Source organism: Giraffa tippelskirchi, chromosome 12 (genome assembly GCF_054371585.1).
Source record: "Giraffa tippelskirchi isolate mGirTip1 chromosome 12, T2T-mGirTip1v1.2.pri, whole genome shotgun sequence".
In the NCBI taxonomy this organism is placed as follows: domain Eukaryota; kingdom Metazoa; phylum Chordata; class Mammalia; order Artiodactyla; family Giraffidae; genus Giraffa; species Giraffa tippelskirchi.
Genome location: NC_137286.1, coordinates 99,257,403 through 99,278,654, shown reverse-complemented (window position 1 = coordinate 99,278,654; position 21,252 = coordinate 99,257,403).

Sequence of the window (21,252 nt, the reverse complement as noted above, 5' to 3'; positions counted from 1 at the left end):
AAGCAGTAATCTGTCAGTGTTTGTATTTGTATTCTCTGCAATTTTACTGTGAAAAAATTTTTTTTTCAACGAATGGTGTCATTTTCTTGATGTCACTGTTTGTTGGAGAGTTGAAATGCTCTCTTTCCCATGCGTCTCTTAGCTGGTGTTTACTCCCAGGCATCCTTAATCTGCAGAGGTGCTAAGTGGTCTGCCATCACACCTGAATCATGCCTCTGACGGGAGGACACCACACAAATGGTGAAACAGTCCTGAAGTTGTTCAGTTATTTTACACCTCAGTATTGGTCCCAGAATTTTCTGGCCTTTCATGGCAATGAAAATTTTAAAAAGAGAGAGATTTAAAATATTTTAATTTTAAAGAGTGTGTTATTAAAATAATGTACTGAATTCTTTATCCCGTTTTATCATCCCTTTTCAGTTTTTATTAATCTACTGTATCAATAAAATTCTGTAATTTGAAATAGTTTCTGATAGTCTAGAATGTTATTGTGTATAGATACTTCCTCTTGAACATTATGTTCAGAAAATGCAAATTATTACACTATAATATAAAATCTGATATATACACATTAGAAATGTTTCAGTTCTCCATAACAGTGTAAAGTTAATCAGAAAGAAAAAAATTTTATTGATGCAGTGTGTCTTTATAAAGCTGTTCTTGAAAGCAAGTGTTTTGTATTTTATAGTGAGTTGCATGTTTATGGAAAAAAAAGTGCTGAAAATGGGATGTGCTCTTTTCTGTAAATTCATATTTAGCCATAGTATATGATAGACTGCCCCATAACATAGTTTTTCATCAAGAGTTTATTATTGTACTTTATTTTGGAGCCAAAAATTTTGGGGGGGGGGCTGGGTGGGAGTGATATATCCAACTATATGAGCTACTGTAGGTACCACAGTCTTATGAACTTTGAATGAAATTCCACTTGTCCAGATTGAGAGAAGTGGAAATTTATTTGGGTTTAGAGCATATCTTTCTTCTTTTCTTTGTTGTAATCTACAAAATACAGAAACAAAGGCAGTATCCTTTATACAGTTTTATGAACTGTATTTTCCACCAAAACATATAGGGTATGACTTAATGCTTACCTAAATTCATTTAGTATTTCAGGTGCTGTTCTTTCATTTTTTCATGGTTACCATCAGAAAAGAAAATCGTATTCTAACTTATTTATCACAGTGAATAATGGAGCATTTTCATTTAAATATACCATTATGTTTAAGGTATATTTCTGAGATTGGTTATAATAGATGGGGGATATAATAAAGAAACTACTATTTTGGAAAATGATGTTTACTATTTTCCAGTGTATACTCACAATTGACGTGATTATTTTTCTTTTAAAAATTTCTTCATGTTTATGAAAGGGCCTTTTATTTTTTTAAAAAAAAAGTTTTGAATTGTGTCTTTTTTTTTTAATTGTGTCTTAATCTCTCAGTATTTAACTGTTCTTCATTTACAACAGTACTGACACCAGTGATAATGGGAGGCTGCTATATATCAAGGCAGCTAATGTTGGACCAAGATACAGCTGGTTTTTAAACGTGTCATTAGCTCAGTTCTCCCAAACAAGCTATTTCTATTTCAGCAGTACAAAGGCATGTTTTTAAATCTATAAAATAAAGAATAAGGGATAGCTTTGTATTTTTGTCTTTGACTAAATTGCACCAGAAATGTTTATGGAAGTATATCTTTAAGACCATTTTATAAAACATAATGAAAAAATGATTGTGGAGGATTTTTATTTGCATGATCATAGTTAACCAAATTTCATTGCACATTTAATTCTGTACATTAGTTCACACAAAATGCTCATTGTAGATTTTGTTCAATGCCAATGAATCTGTGATTTTATAACTTGTCTGTTCACTTTTTGGGAGGATTACAATGTAAATTTTCCATTTTTCTGTAGAAAAATAGGTGCAATAATGATCAAAGTTTTGATGTCCTGAGTCATCTTAGGGGATTATCTTATATTATGTTTAAACTTAACATTTCATGTACTAACATTTGGAGAGCCACATATTATAACTAAAGTAAAATTACGTATGTGTAAAACATTAATTGCTAACAGTGGTTAGCAAACTCTTCAGTGATAATGTTCATTTTGAAAATATGTACTGTATAAAATTAAGAAAATAGTTAACTCACTGTAACAAGTTCCACTATGAAAATCTTACAATTCTTCAGTGAGGTTATCTTGCTGCACTCTGTAGCAAATCCATTTAATCTACATTATAATAAAATTTCTTGCTGCAGTGCAACAGGAAGCTTTTTCAGTGATCTCCACTGTATATGTAAATTACAAATGTGGCTGTAAAACTTGTTCCAGGCATTAAAGGTTAAATTACTTTCTGTATTTTCTTACAACTTGTTTGATTTTTAAGATTTCCTTTTGCCCACTTAAAGAATGTCAGGAATTTAAGAATTTGTTTAACTTAGGCATATGTCCCCTACCATATAGTATTATGTCACCATAATGAACAATTGGTATTTAGGTAGATAACCAATTTTCAGACACATTTTTGGATTTTCTGTGAAGTTGAATAAACATGAAAGCTAATATATAATTGTATTATTTTATTTATGTGAATCTATATACATATACATTTAAATATTTACTAAGTGGAGGAGGTCATATTTTAATGATTTTTACTTTTGGAGCCTTTGGTTTGTGAAGAGAAAAGTATATTTCCTAGTAACATTTTTAAAACTTTTTGTTTGAACTTCTCATGCAAAATCTTGGCCAACAGAGATTTACTAAGTATTATTTAAATGATTGCACAACTGAAGAAAAGAAATGTATCAACTTCAAAAGTAAGCATTAAGAAATGTAGTGGCAGTTTTGTTAATGTGTTCAGCAAATATTTATTGAATTCCTACTGTGTGCTAGGCTGGTTACAGAGGACAAGTATGATCAGGATAGTAAGTCTCTGCCCTTGCAGAGCTCACGTCCTCCACAAAGAGGTGGGGGAATAAGGAGAAAAACAAGCAGTATTTAATATCATATATGGTGGAAAGTGTGGAGATTAGAAAAAGACAAATGGGATAGAGAGTAGAAATGATTGGAGGAGAAGCTGTTTTATACACTTGGAAGCTATGTTATTCAGTAAAATTTAGGATCGTTACATTTTTATGATGAAGTTGACACTTTTATAAAATGTCATTTGTTGTCTGTATGAATACATCGTGCTGGCTTTGATAATCAATACAGCCATACCAGTTTTGTTGTAACTATTCTTTGCATGACAGAACTTCTGTCCTGTTATTTTCAACCTGTTTGTGTCCTTATGTTTAAAAGCGTGTATTATGTAAACATTTTATCCTTTGGTCTTGTTCTTTTATCCAGTCTTAGAATTTTTGTTTTTTTAATTAGAGTCTTTAGGCTATTTATTTTTGGTTTAATCACTGATATGGTAGCTTTTATTTGTATTTTCTTTTTTGCCATTTTTTTCTTCATTCCTTTATCTTCTCCTTTTCCTACCTTCTTTTGGCTCAGTAAAGTACTTCTTGCTATATTATCTCTTTTACTAGCTTTTTAGTTATACCTGATTGTGTTATTATTTCAGTGGTTTACCTGCAGATTACAATATCTGTATTTTACTTACTATGGTCTACCCTGTATTCATATTTTTACAACCCTATGAACAATGCAAGAAGTTGAAAACAGTTCAACTTCATTTGCTGTGCTTCTACTCTTTGTTCTATATTTTATATATATTTTTTGGTTTTAAATGTCAGAATATCAGTGCTTTCAATAATCAGTGTTCTTAGTTGTTTACCCATAATTTTCTCTTTGCTTTTTTTTTTTTTAATTTGGATAGTTCTGTGCTTCCATCTTATTTCATTTTCCTTCAGCCTGAAGAACTTTTAGTATTGCTTATGGTGCAGGTCTGGGGCAGTTAATTCATTCAGCTTTTTTTTGTTTGTTTGAAAGTGCTTAATCACACCTTCATTATTGAAGGGTATTTTCCTTGGATGTGGAATTCCAGATGGGCAGTTTTATTTGGCAGCTTAAAAGTTAGCGTTCTCTTGTCCTCTCATTTCTGTGTTTTTTGTTGTGAAGTCAGCTTAAAACCCTTTTGCTCTTTGTAGGTAACATGTCTTTCTTTTCTGGCTGCTTTTAGGATTTTCTCTTTATCTTTGTTTTTAGCAGTTTGACTGTGCTAAGTGGTTTTCATTTTATTTGTCATGCTTGGGGTTTCCTGAGCTTTTGAAGCTGTGGATTGATGTGTTCCATCAGTTTTGAAAGATTACCCTCACAAATTACTTCTACTCTATTATCACTCCTCTCTTTATTATACGTTATAAATACGGCTTCCCTGATAGCTCAGTTGGTAAAGAATCCACCTGCACTGTGGGAGACCTGGGTTTGACCCCTGGGTTGGAAGGATCTCCTGGAGAAGGGAAAGGCTACCCACTCCAGTATTCTGGCCTGGAGAATTCCATGGACTTATAGTCCATGGAGTCTCAAAGAGTCAGACATGACTGAACGACTTTCAATTCACTTTCACTTTCCCTGTTCTTTCTACTTGTTTTTCTCTCTGTGCTTCACTGTTTTGAATGTTTTCTATTAACCCATCTTCAGATTTATCAAGCCTGTCTTCTGCCCCATCCAGTCTTCTATGTAACCCACCCAATTAGTTGATTTCAGACATTATACTTTTTAGTTTTAGAATGTCCAGGTATATTTTATAGATTTCATTTCTCTGTTGAATGTCTCTTTTTATGCTTTTCTCTCATTTATAAAACTATGCAACTGGCAGAGATTGGAATTATATAACTAACTCTTCATCATCTGTGGACCTGATGCTATTGCCTAATTCTTTTTTTCTTCATTATCAGTCACATTTTTTCTAGTCACATTTCTTTCTCTCACCTTACAGGGCTTTTAATTTTTTTCTCTGTTGCAGGAGAATGTGCATAAAAGAACTGAAGGATTGAAGTTGATGTGATTTTTTTTTTTTTCCCCAGGAGAGAATTTGCTTTGTTTTCTGTTAGGCATTGATTACCTCAATCCATGGAACTGGACTTGGGTTGCAGCTTATGTTAGACTCAAACTTGTTTCAAAAGTCTTGGGACTTGTGTTATGTGAAGGCCTTTCCCTTTAGCACAGCAAGACTACGATTTCATTCAGCTTTTCCCTCCAGCCCAGACTCTCAACAGGAGGGCAGTTTTACAAAGGATCATCAAAGAAGGTTCTCTGAGAAGGTGACATCTAATTGTGGGCTTCGATTAAGTGAGGGAATCAAACCAAACCATATGAGGGGAAAAAAGACTTACAGGCAAAGGGAAGAGTTAAGTACAAAAAGTCCTTAGGGAAGAATGAGCACATTAGGGATTTCAAGAAGACCGTGTTTCTGAAGTGAAAGTGACCAAAGGATAAAAGAGCTAGAGGGAAATTCAGAAGCCAGCAAAGAGCTAGGCCATACCTGTGTGCTCTTGGGAGTTTTGTTCAGAGTTTGATGGGAACCCATTGTCTTTGATGAGTAGGAGAATGGCAAGATCTGGATCTGTTTTTATTTCTTATTTTTTAATTAAAAAGATGTTGGATTGAACATGTCTAAAACTGAATGCATAACCTTTCCTTCCGGGATCTAGTCATCTTCATAAATCTGAAAGTAGAGCCAGCATTCAGCTAGTAACACAAATCAGAAACCTAGAAATTGCCTCCCTCCTCCTCGTCTTATGCTCATATTCTCATCTGTCAGTAAGTCCTGTTGATTTCCCTTTCTGATTGCTCCTGGAATTTTTCTACTTCAAGTGCTCATGTCTTTGCCTCCAAACTTGTCTGTCACATTTGCTCTTGCCTGACCTCAAATTGATTTTCACAGTGTAGCCAGACTATCGTGAAATAGAGTGATCCTCTCAGCAGCAGCAGCAACAACAAATCCTGCAGTGTAAACCCTGCAACCCCTTAACACTCCACCGTTGCCTTCAGGATAATGCGCCCTACACAGCTTTGCATCTTTGGTCACTCCTGTCTAGCCAGACTTTTCTTCTTAGTCTGTGTCAGCCACACTGTTCCCTTACACCTAGTTGACAGAGGTACAAGCTATTGCTACTGCTACTGCTAAGTTGCTTCAGTCGTGTCCGACTCTGTGCGACCCCATAGATGGCAGCCCACCAGGCTCTGCCATCCCTGGGATTCTCCAGGCAAGAATACTGGAATGGGTTGCCATTTCCTTCTCCAGTGCATGAAAGGGAAAAGTGAAAGTGAAGCAAGCTATTAGGGTGCATATAAAGGGATATGGACATTCAAAAGATAAAGTATAGCCTATTCTTTGTCCCTGGAGCCCTCTTCCTTTTTCTGCTGTATCTAGTTGTCTCATACTCACACAACAAGTAAGAATTTTCCCTGAGGAAGCCGTTGTAGGTTTCTGTGATGAGGACAAACCCTAGTATTGTATGCACTTTTGGTTGACTTCTTTATAGAGCCTCTTAGCCCAGTTGGAATTTGGATCGTCTTACTGCCTCCAACATTGAAAGTTACATGAAGACAGAGATGGGGTTTCCGTTCACTAGTTTATCTCCAGCACACGGCACAGTGCCTTGTACTTAGTAGTCAAGAACACTCGTTGAGTAAATCTAAATTTACCTTATTAAAATGTAGATAAATAACATGACATTACTTAAGATGAAGTCAGATAATTTATTGTGCCAGATAACCTTACTAAAGGCTTTCCATGTACTATCTCACGTAGCCCTCCCTCACTAGCTCAGTGTGGTAGTGGATGGTATGCCCCTTAACAGATGAGGGAACTTGAGGATCAGAAAGTGGTTTATGCAAGATTCCTCATCTTGGAAGTAATGCCAGAGGGGTTGATCACATCTGTTGTTACTCCACAGGTGTGTTCTTTTTCTGCTATCTTAGATTAATCATCAAACCAATTGATGGAATAAATGTTAATATAAGTCTTAAAGAAGTCATGATATAGTTCTCAAATTATGTTGAAATTTCCCAGTCAAGGTGATAACACAATACTGGGCCACATTTTATTGGATACCCTGTTACAGTATCTCCCATTGTGAGAAATGTATATTTTCAGCATTTTACAAAGCAACCTAGACTTGCCCGAAGTTCACAGGGTAGAGCCAGTCAGAGTTGATGGTCTGAAGTGATCCTTACACTGCTCATTTGGACTAGAATTCAAATACTAATAACTTACTGAAACAAATACTGCTTTCTTTTTACTGAAAGCATATACAATGCTTCAGACCGAGATCCTAGAAAGTCATGGATAAAAATGTAAATTTTATTTACGTGACAATTTCCATTCTTGAATAGATGGGTTTAACTGGGTTCACTAGGTAGTCTTCTGCACACCCTGAGGGCCTATGCTGCTGCTGCTAAGTCGCTTCAGTCATGTCCGACTCTGTGCGACCCCACAGACGGCAGCCCACCAGGCTCCACCGTCCCTGGGATTCTCCAGGCAAGAACACTGGAGTGGGTTGCCATTTCCTTCTCCAATGCATGAAAGTGAAAAGTGAAAGTGAAGTCGCTCAGTCGTGTCCGACTCTTTGCGACCCCATGGACTGCAGCCCAGCAGGCTCCTCCGTCCATGGGGTTTTCCAGGCAAGAGTACTGGAGAGGGTTCTGAGGGCCTATAGGTATCATGAATAAAAATCCTGGAGAGGAGGTGATACTGTTCACCCCTTATAGATGGTATGTGAATGTTTGGAGGGTGCTGCATACTAGAAGTGTTCATGTGGGAAGTGAGATCAACTTGGCTCAAGAGAGCTTTCTGAGTTGTGGTTGGGTAGTGGGGAGATAACCTGTGCAAAAGTTTGTGAGAACATGGTGTGGGGCTTTGAATTACAAAGCCAGTTCAGGGAGCTAGCCATGACTTTTTAGAGCAAAAGAAGCTAGGAAACTATTAATGTTAGGACTTGTAATGCAACAGCTTTAGAAGGGTGTGTAATACAGTTTAACAGGCTATAAATAGGGAGTCCAATTAGTTAACTCTAAGATTAGCTTAGTAGTTTGCTCTGAAGAAGCAATTACCTTGTCATTAAGCCTCAGACTGTCATAATTAGTAATTGTTAGACTTGAGTTCTGTAGTTTCATTAGTCAGATAAAGACAGTGTTCACAGTAACTAACAGCCAGTTGAACATCCTTTTTGATTTGAAATCTTAACACATGTACTTCCTAAATATTTTACCATAGAAAGGAGGTGGAAACAACACACATTCAGAGCAAAATATGAAAATTACCCTTCATCTGATCAGGATTTCAATTACACTTCCTCATGCATACCTGTATATCTTTTGTTTTTATGTAAGTGGGACCATGCTATGCCCTTCTACAATTTTTTCCTCTACTTATAAAGCTATCAACACATATGGGTTTATTGCACACTTTTAACAGCTGCATAAGATTCATTGTGTAGTTATGCCATGATTTATTTAATCAATGTTCTATGCATTTGAGTTCTTTACATTTTTCACTGTTACAAATGAGGCAGTAAATGATCTTTCCTGTATGTCTTTGTGCTGAAGTGCCAGATTTCCTGTAAGAAATAGATTCCCATGTAGAGGATTGTGGAGTTCCTTGAAATTTTAAGTTGTGCCAAATTGCTTTCCCCAAAGTCTACCAGTTAATACTGGTTTTAACTTCTGTCAGCAGATAAAAATTACTTTGTTTTCATTTGCATTTCTCCAATTACAAATGAAAGACCATTGTCATATATGTTTTCTTTTTGATTGGCTCTTTCTAGTCCATGAACTACTTGTTCGTATTTGCCTGTTTTTTCTATTTAACTGTTTGTCTTTTTATCATTGTTGTTCCTCATCTCTGGGCAAAAAGGGAGGAGGTAGGGATGGGTTATGGACTTTAGCTACACCGAGTTACATTTTGTTACAAAAAGTACTGTAGGTTTTAGCTAGCATGTATAATAAAATGAGTTTACTTCTTATTCCATGAGCTCTGTACATATTCTCACATTATTCACTTGCTTGTTAAACCTGTGGAAGTTATCTTCTGGTGACTCACTTATCTTCTTAAGTTTTTTTTTTTTTTTTTTACTGTATCACACAGGTTGTGGGATCTTAGTTCCCTGACAAGGGATTCAATCCAGGCCATGGTTGTGAAAGCATTTGAATCCTAATCACTGGACTGCCAGGGAATCCCCAAATGATGTCTTCTATCATAATTTCCATAATAATATGGGAGTTTTTCCTCTTCATGAGCCCAAATCTGTCACTGTTTTTCACTGTGGCCTCAGAGTTTTGTGCTTACTACAAGATTTTTTAAAATACTTTCCTGTTTTCTAATATGTATACTTTATTTTTTAACATTAAACCATTTACTCCATCTGGGGACTACTTTTGTATATTGTGTGTGATTGTGTTCTAACTTTATTTTCTCCTAAGTGTGTGGTTGCTTTTCTTAATACAGTTTATTGCATAATTTCTTTTATCTCCATTGGTTTGAAATGCCACAAGTATCATGAACTAAATATCTTTGTCTACCTGGATATGGTTTTGGACTCATGTGTCATTGACTTCTTTGTCTTTGCCTATAACCAACATATAATGCAGTTATTATACCCATATGATAAGGTTTTATATTTAGTCTGAGACATTTCCCTAAAATGTAGTTTTAACAGTGTCTTATTTGTTGTTCTTGGCTATTCTGGTTATTTTCTCTTGCTCAGAATATCAACATCTTTACAATATTGAGTCTGCCCACTGAGATAGATTTTTTTCAAAGTCTTTCCTTTCAATGTAGTTTTATTATTTTCTTTATAAGAATAGGCTTTGCATCTTAAAACATATATTTTACAAGTTTTTTTGTCATTGCTAATGTTGTTGTTATTCTATTTTCTAACTGGTTATACCTATTGTGTTATGTTTTCAGCCACTTTGCTGAACTTTTACTAGTTGTAAGAGTCTTTCAGTTAATTCTCTTGGATTCGTTAGGTGACACTCTCTGCAAACAGTTTTGTCAGTATTTCAGATTGTTCTGATACTTACATCATGTTTTTCCTGTCTAATTGTGTTGGTTGGCATCTCCAGAGCATTTTTAGATAGAAAGCATTCTGTCTTTTGCAGTTTTAGAAAGTTTCTATTTCTGTCTAATCAGGGTTATTAAAAAATAAAATCTGGAATGTGTGTTGAATTCCATGTTTGCATATCACTTTATGTTTTTTTTAAATATATATTTATAAGTGTAATGAATTACATTAATAGATTTCATAAATAGAATCATTCTTGCTTGCTTTGGCAGGATTAACCCAACCTGGTCATCCTACTAGATTCAGCATGCCAGCATTTTACTCAATATCCTTATGTTCATGTCAAGTATTGAGATTGTAATTCTCTTTGTTGTGTTCTCCTTACTCACATATTGGTCTGAAGGGTTTTGCTAGCATTTAAAATGAGTTGGAAAGCTGTCTCTTATTTTTCTATGAAACGATCTATATAATGTAGGAATTATCTACTTCCTGAAATCTTCACAAAGCTCACATTTTACATTGTACTTGGTGCCTTTTTAAATTTTACTTTTTCACTTTTCTAGTAAAAAATATTTTCAGCATGCGGGAAATAATATAGCAGACCATCATGATCTCATTCTCCAAATATAAAAGATGTTAATACTTCACCGTATTTGTTTCAGTTCTCAGTATCTCCTCTCACCCCCAACACACACACACATACACCCACACACACGTTCTCTGCTCTTGCTGTGAGAGAGCAGTAAAATCTCTCAGGAATGTTTAGCAAGCAATGTTTATTTACTGTATTTTAAGCGTAAACTCACTATGCAAAAGATGCATTCCTAATTTTTTTTTAAAGAAGAAATACTAAAAGATATAGTTAAAACTTATAACCTTTGTTCATTCTTCCCCCTTTCTTCACTAGGAGATAAATATCCTGATATTAATGTGTATCATTCACGTGCATGTTTTCATCCTTGTTTTACATATGTGTATTTTTAAAAATGCATAGGACTATTTTGTGTATTTTTAAACTTTAAAGGGAAAATGCATTGTATCTATAATTTTGAAACTTATTTTTCACCCAATACTGTGTCTTTGAGGAATAGGTATAGCCATGCTTATTACATGTTGTTCTATTTTTTCATGATTTAACATCTCTGAAATTAGGATGCTTCTTAAATCGTGATGTCAGATTTGATGAAGTCCTATAGTTAATTCCTCTTAATTGTTTTTGTGAGGCATTCTGTTGTTTGACTACATACCACAGTTAATCCATTTTTATAGCACCGATAATCATTTTTCATACTTTTATTTTAACCCTTGTTATCAGATTGTTTGCACTTTCACTATTACAAACCAGGGCCAAAGTGAGCAACCTGTCTCAGACAATTATTTTGAATGGAAATGTTAAACTTAATGAATATGCTTCATTAAAGCACAAGGTTGTTTTACTTTACACTCCCACCAGCAGTGCATAAGAGCTTTTGTTTGCTTTTAGTTTTTAGATTTGAATCCCTTTAAAATTAACTCTGTGTGTGCTGCGAGTTAGGGGTCTTATTTTATCTTTTTCAAATGCATAGCCATTCACCTCAGCACTGTTCCTTACTAGTTTATTCTTTGTACTTTGATTTAAATACTATCATATACCAAGTGCCTTTATAGGTTGAGAATATAAAATTATATTTATAATATTTATAATGTTCTAGGCTCTGTTTTTGTGTTCCATTAGTTTATGTATGTTCTCCTGCAACTAGTATATTTTCATTACTATAGTTTTATAGTAAGGCATCTTCCTTAATAATACCATTCAAAATTGTCTTGGCTATATTTGTCTTTTTACACCTCCACATGAATTTTAAAATCAAGCTGCCAGATTCTGGGAAAAGTCCTTAGGATTTTTACTGGAATTGCACTGAACTAAAAAACTGTTTTGAAAAGAATGATCATTTTTACAATATTGAAATCTTTCCATTTATGAATATGATTGGGTGGTTGGTATCTATCTTTAATATCCATAAGTAGTCTTGTATAATTTACTTCATAGCAGTCTTGCAAACTCTATTTTCCTTTAAACTTACTTTTTCTCATTGTTGCTGATGGATAAGGAACACTGGCTCAGTCTACCCTCACTCCTTTACTCTTACTCCTTGGGGGCCTTAAAAGCTTTTTTTAGGAGCTGCAACTTTTATCATCTTTTTAGCTTCTTTTATAGCTAATCTACAAGTGTTCCACTTCTTCCTGAAGTGAAATTTTGATAACTCATGTTTTCCTTGGCATGTCTAGATTTAAAAATTTGTTGGATTGAGGTTTCATGTAGGCAATTTTATTTTATAAATCTCCTCTGTAGCTTTTTCTTGGTTCAAAAATACTCTTTTTAATTCTTCCCCCCCCCCCTTCTATCCTTAGATTTCATTGAGATATTCTAAGAACCAGCTTTAGGTTTCATTGGTTGAGCTTTTTTGTTGTTGTTTCATGTTGTTTCTGTAATTTCTTCAATAATCTTCATTCCTTTTTTCAACTTGAATTTTTTAAATTCTTCTTTAGTCTCTTGGGCTATATACTTATTTCATTTACCTTTAGTCTTTCTTTAATAATATATATGTTGCTTTTCTAACTACAGCTTGATTACAATCCAAAGGTTTTGTTTTGTAGTGTTATCCCTTACTATTCACTTCTAAACAGCTTATAATTTTTGTTTTGAGTCTTAAGCTTAGTGGGGCTTTTTCTCCCTGCAGACTTGTAAAAAGAAAAATTCTGAATGTTGGTAGGATTGGGGAGAGGGGGTTGGTTATTTTGTTATCTTTTTGTGATTAACTTCTAATTTAACTAAATGTAGGCCAAGAATGTCACTTGTGTAATTTTGATTCTTGGTCTGTGTTAAGAAATTTTTGTTGTGTGTTTCCATATGTGTCTTAAAAGAAGGTTTGTTTGGGTTTATTCACAGTGCTTTGTGTACCAAATTGTGTGTGTGTGTGTGTGTGTGTATGAATGTTTTAGATTGAACATATTGGGTTATTTAAATTTACATATCTTGGTTTTATTGTCTGTTAAACCTAGTCTTTTAATCTGGCCAATGAGGACCATGAATTTATCCATTTCTCCTTATATCAGTTTTAACTCATATATTTCAAAGTTGATGTTAAAAGTTCTATGACTGATACAAGTATTTGATGCTCCCTTTCCCAGCTTCCCTCTGTCATTTTGTTTTTCATCTGATTTTAAAATATCATATCGCTATCTTTACTACTGATTTTTCCCCCTTCATTTTCTCTGTTCTGTTTCTAGAATTCCTTTCAGATATTTAGAGATTTTCTAATTGTCTTCCACATCTAAACTTTACCCTTGCAATGCTTTTCTCTAGCATGCATTTTAGGCTGTGTTTCTTCTTAAAGATTTGGGTTTTTTTGCCTGAATTTGCCAAAATTTTAAATGTCTTTCTCTTGTGGATTTATCTTGGAGTACATGTGCATGTGTGTGTTCTTATCTGCTTTCATTTTATGAGGGAAGATAATTGCCAGCACTTAATTTTCTGTCTAAATCCCATGGAATCCCATCTTGACTCCAGCACTTATGTTGTATTCCTACCCATTTTCTTTTTGTTTGCTTGGAGGATGAAAGTTTCCTAAGCTTATACTTAATGCATCATCTCAGAGCCTTCCAGAGCCGCTTTAAAAAACAAAAGCTAATTATCTTCAGCATGTCTGGTGCTACTGCTGTTTATCATTGTAAGCTGGAATCACTTCAGTTTCTCAGAGCTCCTACGGTCCAGTTCAGAGCAGCTCATTTTATGGCATTATTACTGTAGATCACCAATGACCAAATCTAATCCTTTCTTCTCAGTCTTCTTTCTTCACGACTTCTCTGTATCACTTGCTTTTTGACTGGCCCTTGTGACATTGTTAGACTAGGATTTTCTTCCTACCCTTCTGAATGTCTGTTATTTTCACTATAGTGGCTTTCCATCCTTCACCCACTCCTTAACTGACATTATAACTTCACCTAAGTGTTATCAACTTTTCTGCCCTCTTCCTAAAGACAAGAAGACAATTTTAGTGGCCTTTTGCACACTAGAAACTGTCCTTTTAATATCCATTGAGAAAATTTATATAAAGCCATAATACTTGAGTAGAGCCACATCATAAATATATTTAACTTATACACTGATTTTAAAACCAGTCCCCATGGAAGATATGGGGATGTGACTCCACTAGCTTCTTTAATCACCTCAGCAACATATAGTATTAAAGACAGAGTAAGTAGAATTCCCTGGCAGTCCATTGGTTAGGACTCTGCACATTCACTGCTGAGGGCACAGCTTCAATCCCTGGTCCGAAAACTAAGATTCCACAAGTGGCTTGGCGTGGCCAAAAAAAAAAAGAAAAGATTGAGTGAGTGTATAAAAGGCAAATACTTAAGTAAAATGAAGTAAATATTGCAAGAAGCAGTATCTACCTATTTTCCATTCGCCAGTGTTTTCATAACTATCCTAAAGGCAAAGTTGTTTAAATGCCCTGACATCTAAATATATTGGGTTGGCCGAAAAGTTTGGGTTTTCCTGTAAAATGTGGAAAAACCTGAATGAACTTTTTGGCCATCTGAATACTCCCTTTTGTGCCTTTCATAGGTTTAGGACATTGATAACTCAAATTTTAGCATGCATGGAAATCACTGCTTTGGGTTATGTATATAAAACCAATGGAGATGTAAGGGATCCTTAGGGGTACTTTCAAGTATACCTAAAATTTATATGTCAACTTTAGATTTGCCACACTCAATAAGTTTTTATTCCTATCTATATACATTTGAATGATATTGCTACACACATGGAAAATACATTTATTGAAACTTTATGTAGATATGTTCATTCCATGTTATACTCTTTGTATAAAGTGTGGACAAACAGTGCTTTAATTTTACTGGCTCTGCAAATGTAGTAGAAGTATGATCTCAGTCAAGTTACTTTACATATCTGGGCTGCAGTTTCCTTATCTATAAAATGGCAGTAAATAACTGACTATAACCTCAAAGTATAGTCAATCAAATAAAATTGTGTGTGCAAAAAAAAAACCCAAAAAACTGTAGATGATGAAGTTTTCAGGTGTCAGTAATTCAGTTATTGGGATCATTACCCACTTTTGGACAAGAGGGTAATGGTTGGTTCTTAAAGAAAATGTGTTTAACTGAAAAAGTGAGATACAGTCATGGGGAACTGAGAGTTACATGTGGGTGTGTGGGGGTGTGTGTTAGGGTATCTGTATTATATTTGCTGCCTTGGGACAGAGGTAAGGAATATACAAACTATATTGCTGTCTTCAGTACTATCCACCTTTGGTAATTTCTCAAATTGCTGACCTTTGCCCACTGTCCAAATTATAGTTCACCTTGCCCACTCATCTTGTTGAATTTTTTTTCTGATTTTTTCAAATGATGGTAAAATTCACCAAACAGAATTTACCACCTTAACCATTTATAAGTGCATAGTTCAGTTCAGTTCAGTTCAGTCGCTCAGTCGTGTCCAACTCTTTGCAACCCCATGAATTGCGGCACGCCAGGCCTCCCTGTCCATCACCAACTCCCGGAGTCCACCCAAACCCATGTCCATCGAGTCGGTGATGCAATCCAACCATCTCATCCTCTGTCGTCCCCTTCTCCTCCCGCCCCCAATCCTACCCAGCATTAGGGTCTTTTCCAATGAGTCAACCCTTCGCATGAGGTGGCCAAAGTATTGGAGTTTCAGCTTCAACATCAGACCTTCCAATGAACACCCAGGATTGATCTCTTTTAGGATGGATTGATTGGATCTCCTTGCAGTCCAAGGGACTCTCAAGAGTCTTCTCCAACACCACAGTTCAAAAGCATCAATTCTGCGGCACTCAGCTTTCTTCACCGTCCAACTCTCACATCCATACATGACCACTGGAAAAACCATAGCCTTGACTAGATGGACTTTTGTTGGCAAAGTAATGTCTCTGCTTTTAAATATGCTATCTAGGTTGGCCATAACCTTCCTTCCAAGGAGTAAGCATCTTTTAATTTCATGGCTGCAGTCACCATCAGCAGTGATTCTGGAGCCCAAAAAAATAGTCTGACACTGTTTCCCCATCTATTTCCCATGAAGTGATGGGACCAGATGCCATGATCTCAGTTTTCTGAACGTTGAGCTTTAAGCCAACTTTTTCACTCTCCTCTTTCACCTTCATCAAGAGGCTCTTGAGTTCTTCTTCACTTTCTGCCATAAGGGTGGTGTCATCCGCATATCTGAGGTTATTGATATTTCTCCCGGCAATCTTGATTCCAGCTTGTGTTTCTTCCAGCCCAGCATTTCTCATGATGTACTCTGCATATAAGTTAAATAAGCAGGGTGACAATATACAGCCTTGACGTACTCCTTTTCCTATTTGGAACCAGTCTTTTGTTCCATGTCCAGTTCTAACTGTTGCTTCCGGACCTGCATACAGGTTTCTTAAGAGACAGGTCAGATGGTCTGGTATTCCCATCTCTTTCAGAATTTTCCACAGTTTATAGTGATCCACACAGTCAAAGGCTTTGGCATAGTCAATAAAGCAGAAATAGCTGTTTTTCTGGAACTCTCTTGCTTTTTCGATGATACAGCGGATATTGGCAATTTGAAGTGCATAGTTAAGTGGTATTAATTATATCCATAATGTATAGCCATCACCACCATCTATTTCCAAAACTTTTTTTCTTTTGGAAAAACTGAAACTCTATACCTATTAAACGATGATCCCAGGTTTCCCCGGGCTTCCCTGGTGGCTCAGAAGGTAAAGCATCTGTCTGCCATGTGGGAGACCCAGGTTCAGTCCCTAGGTTGGGAAGATGCCCTGGATAATGAAATGGCAACCCACTCCAGTACTCTTTCCTGGAAAATTCCATGGACGGAGGAGCCTGGTGGGCTACAGTCCATGGAGTCGCAAAGAGTTGGACATGACTGAGCAACTTCACCACATTTCCCCCTCCTTCCAGCCCCTGGCAACCACCATTCATGTCAATGGACACTCGGGTTGCTTCCACATGTTAGTTATTGTGAATATGCTTCTACGAACATGAATGTTGCAAATATCTCTTCAAGATCCTGCTTTCAATTCTTTTGGGTATATACCCAAAAGTTGGAATTGCTGGGCCATGTAGTAATTCTTTTTAAAATTTTTGAGAGGCTTCTGTATTGTTTTCCACAGTGGCTGTGCCATCAACAGTGCACAAGGGTTCTGATTTCTCCACACTTCTGATTCTGTCTTGGTTCCTATTTATTGTATCTCTGCTGTAATCCCAAACAAACCTGAATCTGAGACTAAGCCCTCTGCTTTCTGCTTATGATCTGTTAAACGTTAGGTTATCCTTTTAAATGGCCCAACTTGATACTTTGGCTATAGACCTTCATGCAATCTTATTTATCCCACTTTTTAAAACCAGACTTTTTTCTTTCTATACCAGTGCAACCATTGAAAAAAGAAGGATTAAAATAAGTAGAAAACTAGAAAACTTCATAAGAGCTAAGCAAAGAAATAGCCATAAGTATATACCACAAATTATGAAGAATATCAATGTTATTTGATACTAAGATAGTTTTCAATTTTTATAAAGAATACATAGTTGTGAAAATCTAGTATTATGGAATGACCTGCAATAAAATGTCCCAAACTCTCAGAAAAAAAATCTCCTGAATCCCATCCCCACCCTACCCCCATGCTTAAACCTGAACCTCTCTCCTAGAGTTTTATCATTCTGTACAGCTCTCATTCTGGACTTTCCTTCTCTTAGGTAGAATCTGTTTCCTAAATCTCAGGTCTTCCTCTTAGATAATTTCCTTATTGTTCTGGAATTCATCCTCAAGTAAATTCCTAAGAAAGGGTTATGGGAAGTATACTTTGTGAATACTTGAATGTCTGAAGTGAAGTGTAGTGAAAGTCACTCAGCCGTGTCTGACTCTTTGCAATCCCGTGGACTCTACAGTCCATGGAATTCTCCAGGCCAGAATACTAGAGTGGGTAGCCTTTCCCTTCTCCAGGGGATCTTCCCAACCTAGGGATCGAACACAGGTCTCCCGCGTTGCAGGTGGATTCCTTACCAGCTGAGCCACAAGGGAAGCCCAAGAATACTGGAGTGGATAGCCTGTCCCTTCTCCAGTGGATCTTCCCACCCCAGGAATCAAACCGGGGTCTCCCTGCAGGTGGATTCTTTACCAACTGAGCTATCAGGGAAGCATAGTATGAAGAATGTCTGAATGAATGAATGTCTGAAGATATATATTCTACATTCACACTTGCCCTTTGTCCTGAATACAGCCCCCACTTCTTGTTGGAGAAGCATCAGTGATGTTGTAAGACAAGCCTGGGAAAGGGATGTATATTGGTGTGGCTCTCCAGGAAATTCCACCTGCCAAAGTGAGTGCCTTAGCAACAAGTGTGCTTGCCTCTTTTAGTTTCTGGCTCCTCCTCCCTTGCCTGGAACTGACCCTCAATTCCATTTTTCCTGTGAGCACCCCACTCCAGTACTCTTGCCTGGAAAATCCCGTGGACGGAGGAGCCTGGTAGGCTGCAGTCCATGGGGTCGCTAAGAGTCGGACACAACTGAGTGACTTCACTTGCACTTTTCCCTTTCATGCACTGGAGAAGGAAATGGCAACCCACTCCAGTATTCTTGCCTGGAGAATCTCAGGGACGGGGGAGCCTGGTGGCCTGCCGTCTATGGGGTCGCACAGAGTCGGACATGACTGAAGCGACTTAGCAGCAGCAGCAGCTGGAGCCCTTTGAAATGTTGACCTTTCTGACTCCTGTTCCTTGGCTCTTATTCACTGCCTGTCAGCTTTCTTCTCTTTGGCTTTCTTTCTGTTCTTCACGGCTACCTTTGGTCTAAATATCATTGACACTTGGACTGACATGTCTGTAGAGCCGAAGAAAGAGAAATAATTGTTTACAATCACAGTAATCCAATCCAAAAGACAAACACAACAGAAGCAATTATGCCTCTTTGCCTGTAAAGTTTTATATTTCCCCTTTCCCCTACTTCAGTCTACAGTTTTTTCTCCTGCACAACAAAACAAAAACAAGACCAAAAAAACAAAACAAAACAAAAAAACAAACTAGAGCATTCAAACGCAGAGTGACTAATTCAAAAATAAGGTGGTTTGCATTTGAGGAGGGTTATTTTCTTGGGTGAAGGATTTCAAATGTGGAACTTACTTCATAGATTGATGTGTTTAGAGATCAGTGAATAAGGTGCAGAGCTTTTTAGAGCTCAAGGATGTGGAGCCACAACCAGAGGAAGACTAGACTGACCCTCACCACCTCCAGGAAACGTGGTGTTAAAATGTGGCTTGAGGATGGGTTAGAAAAGCTATAAGGGATCTTATATATAAGATCCCTGGTGGCTCAGACAGTAAAGAATCGGTCTGCAATGCAGGAGACCTCGGTTTAATCCGTGGGTTGGGAAGATCCTCTGGAGAAGGGAATGACTACCCACTCCAGTATTCTTGCCTGGAGAATTCCTTAAAAAGCCATGCTTTAAGTTCTCCCCGCAACCCCCACTCTCTAGCACACGTGGTGAAGGGCTTGCAGGGCACCTTGGCCCAGGCTAGGGAGCTGAAGACCACAGCTGGAGAGAGGCTGCACATGGGCAGCGCCCGGCAAGTAGTTCCCCCCACCCCTCATCCCTTCTCGCTGGCCTGGCTCGTCCACGGCACAGAATCTGGGCACCAGATGTTGAGCTTGGGTAAGGGAATAGCTTGGGGTCATTTTTGTAAAAAGAGATTTTGTCCAAGAAAGTGGCCTGCCAGGATAAGGACTGTGCACCCTTAAGAGCTGTGTTGGATTCCAAGAGCCAAAGTTGAGGAGGGGGGTCCAGAGAACACCCAGAAAAAGTACTTTATTATTATCTCTTTGAGTCCTCCCAGAAATTCTGTGGGATAGCTACTATTATTATCTCCGAGACTCAAAGGTTCTGATAACAAATGTGATTGATTTGTAACCTGGTTCAGACGGCCTGTGGTGTTGGCGCCCGGGGTCATAGGAGACCCTGAGGACCACACCATAAGGTGACCCACACCCTGGACTCTAGCCTTCACTCCTCCTGCAAGAGTTCTTTGGGCGGGCCCTTGAAGGGTGATCACAGACAGGCTTCTTGTGCCTTCCAGGCCCGGTCCCCGGTGCCTCGGACTCCCCGCATCCACATACAGGACTCCGGATATGGCCGGGTCACACCGTGGTCTCGCTGACCTCCCAAATTCCCTGTCTCCACTTGACTCGCCGAGCTGAGTGTTCCTCCCTGCCGGCAGGGGGCGCGTGCTGAACCGCGGGTAATATCACCATCCGGGTGCCTCCCGATTGGGTGCTTTTCATCTTCTGGGTGATCAGGTTGCCTTTTCTGTCGCAGAGCCCTAGACAACATTCCAGGACAACCGAAAGAGATGCATTTAACAACCCATTAATCTTGGCAGTGCCACACGGAAAATGGCAAGCTGGATCTAAATTTAGGTCTGTCTGGGTCCCTCATCTGATCTGTCTCTGTTCCTACAGAGATACGCATATTGTTTGTATGCATGGAATAAAGATGAAAGGAAATTCAACATCTTAACTTGGGGTAGGGGGTGGGTATTACTGTTTATGGTTTTTAAAAGTTATTGAAAATAAAGTCAGCAGAAAAGTCACAAAGTTTTTTAAATGATAAAATTGATACATGAGGAGTTTATGCAAAATTGTTAAAGCAAAGGTCCAAAAGATGGGAATAACAGGTTGGAAGACAATGTCAGTTGTTTTCAGGCAAGGGTGTTGGTTGATTGAGCCATGGACCTGTTGTCTTAGATTGGTTTTCATGTAACTTTGACTTCATTTGAGATGTAACACTGTAACAAACTCCTTTATGTTAAAGAAAAAAATAACTTGAAATGTCTTTTAAAAATTCTAAAATTTTATTATTGGTTTAAATGCTAAAAAAGTTAATTTCTTCCCTGACTCAGCATGAAACTCATGCTTTAAAAAATACTGCATTGAAAATTAAAAGGTGGAAAAATACACCTAACAAATATTAACAAAATAGAAGCTGAGAATGGTATATGAGGAGGAGACAGATACCTTGAGACAAAAAGCATTATCACCACATAATAAAAGGATCATTTTTACTGGGAACATATATTCTAAATTTGTGCACTAATAAAATAGCATCAAATTACGTGAAAAAATAAAAGAGTAAGGGACAAATCTATTATAATAGGTAAGTTCATTCTCTCAATTATTAAGTTAAATGAAAAATTAGTAAAGATATAGAGTACTTGAACAAAACATCGATGTGTTG